The sequence below is a fragment of the Leptonotus elevatus genome, chromosome 14 (genome assembly GCF_054856555.1).
Source record: "Leptonotus elevatus isolate MCC_2025b chromosome 14, RoL_Lele_1.0, whole genome shotgun sequence".
In the NCBI taxonomy this organism is placed as follows: Eukaryota; Metazoa; Chordata; class Actinopteri; order Syngnathiformes; family Syngnathidae; genus Leptonotus; species Leptonotus elevatus.
The window spans coordinates 9,046,671-9,061,126 of NC_141252.1; positions in this window are offsets into that span (position 1 = coordinate 9,046,671).

Consider the following 14,456-nt stretch of genomic DNA (forward strand, 5'->3'; position numbering starts at 1 on the left):
GTTGCGCACTGGTCGATGTGTGGTGATGTTTTTTTTCTGTGAGGTTTTGAGTGATGCTGATGCTGCTGCACTGACGTCACCACCACAATCTTCTCCGCCCTCCCCGTGTTAGTCAGAGGAGAGACCCGCTTGCTACCTTCTGACGACACTTGTCACCCGCGCCCACCCCACCCCGTTTTAATTAAGTCTTCATGGACTACCTACGTGTGATATTCGACCCAACTTTAATGACGCGATGTCATTTGCAGTGAGATCGAATATATATATATATATATATATATATATATATATATATATATATATATATATATATATATATATATTAAAAAAAAGAGGAAAATTCCTTCATATCATTTCATTAATTCCTTCATAATATCTTTAAAGCAAAAAAATGTTTTGATTGCTAGGCTATATTCAAATTTCTTGATAGCAGTGTTATTTTTCTTTTATTTTTCGTTTGATGAAAGCTCTAATCATTACAATGATAAAAAAAAGAAAAGAAAAAAAAGTGAAATATCTCACTGTAGTGAATCTAGTTTCACTTAAAAATAATCGGGAAAAGAATGAATGCAAAATTGTTAGTTTTGTTGATTTTGTTGTTCATTGGTTTATATATATATATATATATATATATATATATATATATATATATATATATATATATATATATATATATATAGAGAGAGAGAGAGAGAGAGAGAGAGAGAGAGAGAGAGAGAGAAATCAAAATTATTATTATTATTGTTTTATTCTCTAGCACCACCAACATTGTTTCTTAAAATGAGAGCTGCTGTCCATCTAAACAAGCTTTTAGCGTTGCTAAGTGTCTGAAAATGAAGAGCAGTCATCACCAAAAGTCAAATGCACATCCGTTCTCGTGTCCACTTCAACCTGTAAACATATAAAAACGACCTGCACATCGAAACTATTGTGCAGATTTTTTTACTGGTTGAAGTGCACATTACAAAAAAAAATGGAATGAATGGATGTAAAACAGTACAAATGAAAAATTAAAAGATCTATATAAATGAAATATGAAATATCAATAAAATGCTGTCCTATCTTATAAATACAGCAACTCCGGTGGAATTCTTTTTCCTGGTCACCCAGAGTTAACAGGGTTCAGTCACATAACTAACGCAGCAGGAAGAGGAAGTCAGACAGACACACAAAGGAAATTAGTTCCAATGATGCCATTATAATTGTTGATTCTTATTCATTTCACCATTGAATCATTGCTTTATATTAAAGTGAACATGGAAAATTATACAAAATTGACTTTTTAATTTGTTGTATACAAACAGTTGGTGTTAACCCGCCCAACAGTTACACAACAGTAAATTTACATAACTGCCCCCACTCTGAGTTTCCCTGCACATATAATGGTCATCAAGGTTGGGTGAAGATCCATAGCCACTTTCAAGCAATGGCCGGAATACACTGTCATGTTGAGACACAATCATGCAGAAATATTCAAATTCCTGACGGATGTCCTTCCCCTGCTATCATGTCAACGCTAAAAGGTAAGCAGAGCTGCAATGAGTTTTTTTTTTGTTTTTTTGTTTTTTTACGTGCAGATCAGATCAAATTATCATTCTTGAGCAGCCAGGTAACATTCAATTAGCTCTGAATCAGTGGTCTGTATTCAATATAAGAAATCATTTAGAAAAAGACGAACACTGCCATCTAGCAGGAAACTGCAAGAGCACACAGCAAATGTTAAGTGATAATTGCTACACCGGCTCTGAGGTATTTGGTTTCAATAAACAATTTGTCCACCCACTCCTGTTTTCAAGACTTTTTTTGTCCTCGTGGAACAGCCTTTGTTCGTGAATGCCCTCCATCGTCACGGCTTTCACTTTAGCAGTCCTCTGTGGGGCATTCAAATACCGTCACCAATACGGTTGCTTAGTAGTACAAGGGAACGTGTCGCGCACACAATGTGAAGATGAATGCTGATTAAGGAAGAGGAAAGGAAGCACATAATGAAGTAAAGGACGGAGGGAGGTATAAACATCTCATTAAGATGGCAGTGCAGGGAGCAATCAAATCGACAAACACATGAGTCAATGATCACACCAACGTCACAAACGTGGTTTGTAATAGGTTTGGAATTAGTTTCCAGAGCAGGTTTGTTAGTCTATTAGTTTAAGATGATTTTTTTTTAGTGCTCCATTTTTAGTTCAGTTTTTATTAGTTTTGGCATTAGTTTTAATGTTTGTGTATTTATTGTTGCACAAGATGAAAGAAAAACATCAAGGCAAAGCATAGTAACCATCCACAAATCAAATACGGTACTATATAACAGTCCACTTTGAATGAAAATAAATGCCGTGTCTTAATAAAGCGAGGATAGTCTTGCTTCCAATCCTTTCTTTGCCAAGTTGCCAACTTCTGATCTTGATTTGTGGCTTGAATTCCTGTAGATGAGTAACTCTGATATTAGTCAAATCAAAAGTAGCAAAGCAGCCAAATAAAATTAAAACAAATACGATGCTGTCATATTACGGTTTTTTTTAGTATTTGTTTTGGTGCACCGCGTTGACAGTTCATGGAGCAGAAAACCGATCGTGGGCATATAAGGCAAAAGAACACGAGGCACTGCATATACAGACAGCAAAAGTTCTGATATCTGATGTTTGGTGTACTGATGCCGCGCTGTGAAGAGATCCAGCCCGATTTGTCCGGCATAAGCGATGCGGCCGACGCTAAAAAAGGACCTCAGCTCACTCAAGGATGTTTGCAGATCAATATCTGGCTTATTCAAGTGCATATTAGACACTTTGCTTTTCTCAAGCTTTACTCCATCATTCCTCCAAATTATCTGCACAGCATTTAGGCCAAATATATATAATAATTGTCAGCCTTAAAAAAAAAAATACAAATATGACAGAAATGAGTATGTAGCAATTGTGATTTTTTTTTTACTTTGCTCCCATGATAAAAGACATCAGGCATCGAGTTTTCATAAAACGTGTCCGTTCTTTGTATCTTCTAAGCAGGTCACTCGTTTTATTGACTATGAATGGCAGGCATTAAAAAAAACGCATCCAGGTAACCTTTAAGAAAAATCGTCATCTCTGAGTTGCAGAGTGAACCTTTACCCTCAAAGCATGTATTTAAGACGGAGGCCAGAGACATAAAGCCGCTTTTGCCTCTGCTGTCGAGTGTTGATTTCAAATCTGGTGCTCGCGTGCTTGCGCAGACAGGATGCCTGACGTTTATTCGTTGGCCTTAATGAAGTCCACTTGCTGCGGTTTGTTGTGCATTAGATGTGTTTATGGAATGATCCGTTGTGTTTCCAATAACAGCGGTGCTCCTACGAGGAACCGAATGAAGCCTCGGGTGTCATTCAATACGCTCATTCCGCATTTTATGAGGGTTGTGAGTTGATTTTGCGCAACCGCGCTTTCTAAGAAGGTAGACGCGCTACTTTAACTCATTCACTGCCATTGACGACGATAGACGTCAAAAATTCATGTGATTAACATTTTTTTCATTTCATTTCATTTTTTATGAAAACCTAGAAAAAAATGTATTGTACATGTATAACAGATATAAAATGAGCATGCGATTAATTACGATTAAATTGACCTTTTTTTTTTTTTATTAGGCCCGTCAGGCGATTAATTTTTTTTAATTGTAATTGTCACATGACTTCACTAGTTAACTCACGATTAATCACACATTTTATATCTGTTCTAAATTTACAATATTTTTTTCTCTAGGTTTTCATACTCTTGTTAGCAAAAATGGGAAAAAAAATTCAACTAATAGAAATAGTTTAAATGATTTTTTTTACGTCTATAGCCGTCAATGGCAGTGAATGAGTTAAAGGGGAAGTCAACCCCCAAAAAAATCATGCAGCCCCACTAGTCTAAATACGGTATTGGTTAATATTGCGGAATATGAGTTAAGCCGTAAAATCCAGCCGTTTTTATCCATCTCAGAAGGCGGCCATTTTGCCACTTGCTGTCGAGTGAAAATGACATCACAGTTGCTCAGGTCTCAGGAAACAACCAATCACAGCTCAGCTTCAGAAAACAAGTGAGCTGTGATTGGTCTGAGCAACTGTGATGTCATCTTCAGGCAACAGCAAGTGGCAAAATGGCCGCCCCCTGAGATGGATAAAAAGGGTTGGATTTTGCTTCATAGCTCCACAAATGTCATATTATTCACAATGTCATGTTTGAACTAATGAGGTCACATATAACATATTATTGTCAAGAAATGTTTAACAATTCAACAATTGACTTGAAAAGGAGAGTGGGGTTTAATGATGAATGAAACAGACTATGGTTCGAGTACGAGGTACTCAAAACACGCAAACGCAGAAGCAGACCTGGCTGCCAAGCTTAGCTCATGGATCGAAGACTTCTTTGGAGACAAGAATGTCCCATTTCCCTCAAATATTGTTTGTAAATCAATATATTGTTCACACAGCAGGGCATGATTGTTATTTTGTATATTTTCGTAAATCCAATCTTTTGTGCATTAAAAATAAATGTTGGCCAGAATAACCAGACAATAAGTGGAGAAACGCATGTCGGTTCGTTTTTCAGTATCTGTCTGAAATTTAATAGCCAGATAATGGACCACACACTGTGATCAGACAATAGATGAATGAATAGGGACGCCATTGACAATCAGATAATCGATCATGGAGCGCGACTTCAGAACTTTGCCTTATCTAATTCTGCGGTCCGTATAAAAGTCATAATTTGGAGTCCTGCCAAACCACATGTCTAATCCAATATTAGTTGTTGTGGCTTTGTTTAAAACAAACAAGCCCAGCTTCAAGCTGGAACGACTTAAACTGCTTGTAAAAAGTTTCCGTGGCCATGTATCTCATCCTGAACAAAACCTTTCATGTGACATTTACTTGTCCGAGATCAAACGTTTTACTCAGACAAAGTAAGCTATAGCGGTGATTTATTACATCCTTACTGTTTACAAGTCAATATCTGTCCTGTGGCTGTTTTGAAGCATTTATTTCAAAAGAAGGAGCGACCGCAACAATTGGAACGTAAAAAACAGAACGAGTACACAAGAGATATAAAGGAAACACATCCATGTATCGCCATTCGGAATTCACCAAAAGTTAGGGATAACGGGCTTTCAGGTGAAATTGCAAGATGAACCTATCCATTTTATAGCTGAAGCTATTTTGCTGTTTCTGTGGACTGCTGAATGCCTCAAGTGTGTCAGCCCAAAAAATGTGAAAAACAGTTTAATGCTAAATCTCCACAATTCATTACTACAGAGTTCTCAGTTCTTGGCCGTTTTCATTTATAATCTTCAAACATGTTTAATATATTTAGAAAGAAAAAAAATCTCTAAATTCCTTTTTTTTCTTTTTTGGTGACCCTAATGATAATTTCTATTTCCTTTTGGACAAACTGGAAAACCACATCGGAGCTCAATTTGCGCATATTGTCTTGGTTCCAGTTAAGTTCCAATCATGCTGTCCAAAACATCTGATTCTCATCAGAAAGCCGGCTTTCAATAAACTCAAATCCTCGTTGCCACAAGGCGGATCACCAAACATGATGATATAAATTGAGGCCAATCAACTCCAGTTCCGTTTTGTGGCAAATTCGCCAGCCTAAACTTCATCCGCCTTTATCGTGTTATCACCCGAACCTTTGCTAAAAGGGATCCCGGCAACAGCGGCTGGGCTTACGTTGAAAGTGTTTAGCTCATGTCTGGCCCTGATTGCAAAACATCATTGACGCAGAAGGGTCAGTAAGGGTATAAAAGACATTGGCAATCATCCAAATGATTGTCAGGTTTTACATTTTCGTTTGTACCTCAGCCAAAGAGAGAAAAGCACCTCACATTTCTGTTGCTCTCATCTCGGAAAAGGGTGAATTCCTCACATTCACATGGATGTTATCATTTCACATTCAGTGTTTCCGTGTGAGTGCAAGCTTTGGAGTTGAGTCCAGAACAAATACAAGTGGACTCGCTCTCTTTAACAGGAGCAGATTCCAAGAAGTCTGCATCAGGTCAATGCTAATAATTCCATTTTCTGCTTGTCAGCAGGGTGTTATCAATCTCGTTGGCAATACATAATGTTTTTCTTGTTTTTTGGGGCACAGATTAACAAATTTGCTGTTCAGTTTTCATGACGAAAATATTTAGATACAATTTCATAGTTTCATGTCGTCTCATTTCTTAGTCCTAGATTTTGCGCATTAACGAGAACCCACGAGTGTCCCAATTCTCCAAAAACTTTAAGGGTAGGGCCACAGACAAGGGGCGTATGGCCCTACAGCACCACGACAGACCTGCGACCTCCCTAGACGCCACGAATTCTACATGCTCCGCCTCCTCTCAGCAGGTTGCAGCAATAGCAGCCACGGCGAAGAAAAGAAGAGGGAAATATATAAATGGTTTTATTAGATGTTTTATGCTTTGATACAATTTCGTGTTTTGGAGTTTTTTTGTAAACAACTTGGCTAGCTATTCGAGCTGGCCGCCAGAGCAAAAATAACAACAACAACGCTAGAAGCTACTAGTATTGTTGCTTCTGTATACCGTGAAAAATACACTAAATGACACTAATGACACTGACTATTTTATTCGATATTCTATACTTTGGTGCAATCAGCCATGTGGTTGGTAAATACTCGTTATAGAGCTAGCCATGCCGTTGGCGCAAAATAGCAACACTAACGCTAGCTGCTAGGTAGCAATGTTGCTTCATACCGCGACAAATATATTTTCCCACTGATGACACTGAACATTTGATAAGATATTCTATACTTTGGTACAATCAGCCAAGTTGTTGGTAAACACTTGCTGTAGAGCGAGCCATGCCGTTGGCGCGAAAATAGCAACACTGACGCTAGCTGCTAAGTAGCTAATGCTGCCTCCTACCACGACAAATTCATTTTCACACTATTATTTATATATATATTTATTTATTAGATATGCTATAATTAGTCATGTTTTAAGTTGTTGTGCTGGCTGCTTCTGAATTCTTGTTATGTCTGCTTTCATTGTTCAGTTGACTAATCAATCATCACAATGACAACATACTGTAGATTTCCTATTCATGAAAAGAGGTAGGAAACAGAAAAACATATAGAAGATGAAGAAATGCCTGATCAAATGACTCGCTTTTGTATTTGGGGGGGGGGGGCATTACGAGTAAAACATCAGAAAAAGTGGCAGAAACTCAAAATGAGCCAATAAACCTGGCTGGGGGGGGGGGGGGGGGGGGACACTATCATAGTTAATTTGGGTCGAATACTGACATCAGTTACGTTTGAACTCAACTGAGTAATTGAACATGCTATAATGATTAACGAAGGATGGAAAAAGAGTGTCAAATCAAGTTAATAACCTTTTTCCTGACACTTAATGGCTAACCAATGTTTTTAACAAGCAAAAGAGGCAATGAATGACTTAAGTTTCAAATGTCTCACAAACAAATATTTCCCTCAGCTGGCAGCAGAGGCGGGCATGGAGTTCGGGATTGTTTGTTTTGGTTCTATTTGGATCTCATTTTGAGCTGTGGTTATTCAGGAAGAAGAATACTGGTTTTGTTGTTTGTTAAAGTAATATTAAATGGGAGTCAGCACACACGCCTGCGAGCACTTCAAGTGCCTTTGATTAACATCAAATAAACTGACGGACAAGCATTTGGTACTGTTCATAATTCCACCCATCTTTTCGAACCCCCCCCCCCCCCCCCCCCCCCTCCCTCCAGTTCCATGGGCCTTGTGAAAAGTTCCAAATAACAGTTTAAAAAAACAAACAAACGTTATAGACAGTGGTCTGGCACTTCTCGACTTTTCATTTTGTGAATTCTGTCTAAGCATGAAAAGAGGCTTGTTTGTTGACAGCAGAACAGATTTTCAAGGAATAATTAAAAGCATGTGACATTTATTTATTAGGTTTACAATTGTCTGGGCCGATCGTCTGGAGATGCAACTTTCAACTCAAGTGTTTGTCACACAAAGACACCTTTGTAACCAAATATACATACGTTTTATTACGAATGGAAAGTTGCCTATTATAATACAAAACACCTTGTTAAGTCAAGTCCTCTGAACAAATTGTTCAGTATTCATGCTTTTATTATTGATTGCATACTTTTGCCATACTTCTCTAGCATGAGCCTCATCTCAGAAAATCTACCTCAGGATTTGATGTTTTGTAAACAGGAAATTAAATAAAGTCAGAGATTGCCCTTGCGTGGCAAGATCCTTTGCACTGGCAGAGATTTAAGCACTGAGTGGAAGAATGTTTTTACATCCATTGGTGCTTCAGTGAAAATTACAACAGAAGTATTTATGTTACATTAAAAAAAAAAAAAGTGGGGCATTATGAGAGTTTGATTTATGTCCTCTATGTTATGTTATAGTTTTGCGTTATTGTTATCCATATCAGCTGGAAACAATTTTGGCTTGAAACTGACTCCTAGCCAATCCGACACAGATCATCAGATGTATGTGCTCTTATAGGGACACTTTAATTGACTGAACATTGCCACTTATGTAATAGTTATGTACTTAAAATGTATGCCAGCAATACTCCCGCAAAATGACTCAGTAGTGATTTTAGACTTGCTTTGTGATAGCATTCAGCAGTCTTAAAAATGCCTACTTTCCATGTGAACTTGTATGGAGGACCACATCTGCCAAAATTCAAAATAAATAAATAAATTACTAAATAAATAAATGACTAAAAATAAAAACGGATATAAAAAAATATAATTCGAAAATAAAAATATAAATGAAAAAAAATATATATATATATAGTTGTTTTTATTTGTATTTATATTTATTTTTTTAATTAAATTTTCGAATTATATTTTTTTATATCCGTTTATATTTTCACTTTTAATCATTTATTTATTTATTTAGTCATTTATTTATTTTGGGAATTTTGGCAGTTTTGGTCCTCCAATAAATTTGATGACATCAACACACGAATGACGCGAGCCGAATGATACTGTTCACTTATTTGCCGGGTGTGATTTTCTGATGAAACTCAACGAATTATGCAAAACTTAGCTTTATTTTACTGATAAAAAAATAAAACAATGAAAAATAAGAGATTTTGAATGAAACTGGTCATCTGTTTGTCTAGAGGAGACAAATGTCAACTACTTTTTTAGGGGAAGAAGTATGAACAGCATGTGTTTCCCATAAATCATCATAATAAATGGCCATCCTTATCGGGGTGATGGGTCATACTACTGAAAAATTCAGCTGCTGGAATGTGTGTTACAAAATTGAGTTGGAAAAATTCAGCTGTCAGAATGTGTGACTTCAGGTTTTAAAACAGTCAAGGTTTCAAAAGAGAGTTTGGCTTTCAACAGGGGTCATGATTTTTAACAGTTGTTACTAAATTCAGTTGGAATTTGCAGCTGTCAGAATGTGTAACTTCAGGTTTTAAAACAGTAAAGGTTTCAAAGGAGAGTTTGGCTTTCAAGAGGAGTCATGATTTTTAACAGTTGTTACAAAGTTTAGTTGAAAAATTCAGCTGTCAGAATGTGTGTTACAAAATTCAGTTGGAATTTTCAGCTGTCAGAATGTGTGACTTCAGGTTTGAAAACAGTCAAGGTTTCAAAGGAGAGTTTGGCTTCCAAGAGGGGTACTTCAAAACAATGTCTCTATCCTTTGAACGTCCATGCTTGGTGGCTATAATGATAGCTAAGCAACATGGTGGTTTGAACATAAAACTAAATATGAACATGATTTCCCCCAGATAAAATCATCCTTCTTTTATGTTGTTTTTCTTCTGAGCTCCACGTGTCCACAATGTTCATAGCGCAACACAAGACTGGAAATGCTTCCAGAACAAAGAAAGCGGTGACAGGAGGGCGGAAACAAAAGAAACGGTGTTCTTTACGTGCAGCGGTCTATGTTACGTGTAATGATTGAGTACAACATTCACATGCCAATCAAATGTTTTCATTTTTCAGGAGAATGAAGGATTAACATAGCCACCGAGCACTTCATTCCGGAGAGTCTTAATGATTGCATATTTTGAGGTACTTTCAAATAAATGACAGTATATGCACTTTGAAATAACAGTACATTACTGGTAGCAGGGATGCCTGTATTTTTATTTGAATTAAATTTACAATTCTCCGTTTTTTTTCCCAAGTGAAATCAACAAAATAATGTGATGTTGTTATTATTGCAGTACCAGTCAAATCTGTTTGATATGTCAACTGTCAGATGTTAAATTATTTAAGGATTACCTTTCCTAATGAACAAAGTAATGCCAGTCTTTTTGACGCGGACTCTCATAAATGTTGTGGTCCTCTCTCTACAATCTTTATGGATGCAGAATTGACGCGCATGTCTGAAGGTTTATCACAAACATTTTCTTTTTGTTTGCTTAGATTAATGACCGACTGATTATTTTCATTCCCCGCCTATTGACGTCTCTCACCAGATGTTGGACTTAGAAGCATTTGTGATATCTCACAAAATAAATTTTGGGATTAAGGGGGGAAAAAAGGGAGGATATTATGCATATGAAAGATGTATTTTTGCAAGATTAAATGCAAAGCAAAAAAAATGGACAGTTTGCTAACTATTATATAATGTCATATAACGTGTTTTGCTTTCATCTAGACAAGTTATGAAAGATGGTGTTTGCATATTTATACTTTGAACTTACAATTCCGATGCACTTGAAATGGATTGTGTTCAAATATTCGGTTGCACGTGTCTCGGCACAAACAGGCGCAAAAAAAGAGACGTGACAGCCAGACTGCACAAATGACCAGCGGCCACTCATCTGTTAAAATGAACACAGTGTGGACAGATGAGGGGGAACGAGGGTGGGGGGGGTTGGGGGTGAACAATGCCGTGTTTGCTCTATCATTTCCACATGAGTGAACATGAGCATGCCACAGCTTCGACTAATCCAAAGTCTTTTATTTTGTTTCCTGCTGAGAGAATTCTGTTTGGACATAAATTAGGCAGTCCTTGTTTCTGGCTAATTTGCCTCATTTCTGGGAAGTTTTAACTTTCGTGAAGATTTATTCAATTTGACACCCTCTGAGAGGAAGTGTTACATACTAATGGCATCATTGTTGCTAATAGTTATTGGTTGAACGCTTAACAAAAGGCAAGCTCATTGCTTCCATGTGTCCAATAAGCCAACGTGTGACTTTTTTTCGACGAGCGCCGTATCCTCTCCTCACAACCATGTTAAAAGCACATCTACGTCCACGCCATTAGAACTCAACACAAATGGTAATTAAGTGTTAACCATTACAGCCATTAACCTAAAAAAATGAGTGCACATTACAGCTGTAAGCGTGGCTGAATCTATTGACTTTGATTAATTCGAGCGCATGTGAATTTATACCCATTTAAAAGCATCAATACTGAAGTCATGTGACCTTAATTGCTCGGTTTACATCAATTCAAGGGAACGTTTCATTGTGGTCTGGTCGAGTAGGGCGCATTCTGAAACGCTAAGCTCGCTGTGTATTTGAATGACATTTGTTGCAGAAAATGTAGAATGAACGCTTTGTTGCATTTGCAAATGTGAAATGGGGCTAAATGCTTGCCGACAAGAATCGTGGAAACACATTCAAGTACCTTTGTTGCAATTAAAATGTAGCATTTCTTAACTGCTGCTGAGGATACCTTTTTTTGAACGTTTAAAGACAAAAGCTCACTATTTGACACTTCGACGTTAAGCTCAGAACCCCAAGGTATCTTCTCGTTTGTTGTTTATTTTTACTTGATTTTTTTCGTTGATATTTTCCTCTTTGAAAATTGTTGTTCTGTAGTTTTGTCCCAGAATAAAAACGCATTCATACATTTTTAAAATCAATATTAACATGCGCAACAAAGGGAAAAATAGTGATAAACATTATTTTACTTTGGACCTGGTTATTATGCAAAACTAAAAAATCAAGTGCAAGACTCTTTTTTTTTCTTCTTTTTTTTATATATATCTTTTATATATACATTCAACAACACGCGTGCCGCCGATATTCGGCAAGTATATAAACCTTTGACATGTGAACTTAAGCTAAGAATACTAGCTAAGAGTAGCTCAGGCTAGCTAAGAGTGCAACCAAAAGTTACACAACAGACAACACCTGACTTCTTAACAGTTGCAGCTCTTTTGTCTTTTCTCTGCCGCATACTAAAAACTACACATACACTTTCCCGACGCCAGAAGTGAAGGAATTCCCACGTGGGTTTTGTGCTACAAAAATAACTTTTAAAATGAGCTCACCCAGAGCCTTTGAAAAAGTGATCTGGCGAATCCCACTCTCGCTTCCTTTCATGCCGAGACACATGTCATTATGCGCATCTCAGCTTGGCTCAAGAGGCATGGCCATCATTAGCTCGCTGTTAAATATTTAATACTGCCCTGACTACAAAGCAAAAGAGCAAGGCAGCGGACAAGAAAGAGAAGCGAAAGCAAAAAGCAACACGAAAACAAAACAATGGCGGCAAGGCTGGTTTTTTTTTTTTTAAGGGATTTTACTGTAAAGAAAGCTTTTGGTAACAACAACATTTTGTGTTTGGCTTTGAACTTCCAGGGCAACACGCAGGAAAGCAGCGTTTTCGACTCAATCACAGAAGCGAGTGACTTTTAGTACTGTACATACATTCCCTTTTAAAAAGATAACAAATTCAAGAGAATAAAAATGATAAATGTAAAGTTGATATAGAAGAAACATCAACAACACTTCGCGAAGGCCTATTTGCGTTTGTAGCCTCTGGTGATTTTCAGTCTGCTCTGAAGCAAAAGTCTAAAGGCGCTCTTTGTTAGCGGGGCATCGTGACACATCATGTCCTCCCTGTAATTAAATCAGTTTCACAAAACCATTCCAGTGCTTTATGGCATTAGGAACTGGTGACACTCATTTAGTCCATTCAGTCTCTCTTTGGATGGTTGAAAGCGGGCAAAAAAGACTGACAGATGTCCGAAGAGGTTCTTGTTTTGACCTTTGGGGGCTCAAGTGCGTTTCATCGGTATAATGCTACCATTGGATCAATATTTGCTTTTGTGTCTCAGTATACAATCCAATGTTTGTCTTCCACGAATACTTTTACTGCCCTTACAGTGCTCTCCCAATAATGAATCTAATACGATTTTTATAAAAGATTGCAATTTTACTCAAATCACCCGCAACACAGATCCTGTTTCAAATTCATTCTTTTATTTAGCTATTTATTATCAGTCGAATGCGACCTGGACACAGACACTTTAGACGTTTTCCCAGCAACAATCCAAATGACTTTGCATCCATTTCTAATACATTTACTGCATCAATTATCATCCATCTATTCATCTAGTGCTGGACTTCCTGACCAACATTTGAAAGTGGATTGATCCCTAAACATGACACTGTGAGGGAAATCTTGTAATGTTTCTTAACTCCTAACCACAAATGCGAAACCACATTGGCACAAGAGCTGGGTAGATTCATTGAGAGGCAACTGGGCTTGGCTCCAGCTCACCTGCGAGTCCAATGAGGACGGAAGCATCATTTACATTCCTCTCAGCTTGTAACTATGAAAGTGAAACAGCATTTCTACATCTCTAATAACATTCAAGCGTATGCCTTTACATTTCCCAATAAAATCCAAACCGAAGTTATGTTTTTGATGATCAAACGTGGTCTTCACTCAGATGTCTACTTGCAGTGAATTAATTGTGCATGTAAACATTGTTTGCTTTAATGGAGGCCAGATGTCTTAATATGTCCGTGCTGGTATGCTTTTGTCAAAACACCCTGATATTATAGACACGTTTATACAGCATATTTGTCTTCAAATGAGCTGGGGTGGACCTATTTCATGCAGTGAGTCAGTGAGTGAGCCCTAATTTTGATTTTTTTTTTTTACTTTGGCCAACCTCACTGGCAAGTCCCTGGCTGAAAAACTCATGTGGCATTAAGGCTATTCTTTTTAATTAGCCCCATTGTTATGTGTCACTATGCAGTGCAGAATAGCTCGCTCACGTTCACATTTTCGGAAATAGGGAGATTAAAGGTTTACTGGGTCGTTTAATTTCACACTTTATGGGTGGGCAGGCACACAAGACAGCAAAGAGCAAACGACTTTTTATTTAAAAATAAATAAATAATAATAATAATAATATCATGATCTAGTAATTTATCTAATGTTTATACTGTTAGAATTTGTGAACCTAGGGGGGAAGTCACTTGGCGTGCATTTGACAGTTCGACAGCTAAAGAGAAGAAGAATACTTACTGTTGATACAAGAATGTTCACAAGCGTGAGTTCAGTAATGTGACTTGAGGGGGCAATATTTCATCCGCTGCATGTATGCATAGCCATACACTAGAGGGAAAGTTTAAAGATTGATTAATGGACCGTTACAAGGCTGCCATTGCCTGTCATTTGTGGTAAAGCTCCTAAAGGGGGCTAATTAATCAATTAGTATGTTGAACAGAGAAACACAAAGAGTGAGAAGAAGACATCAAATGT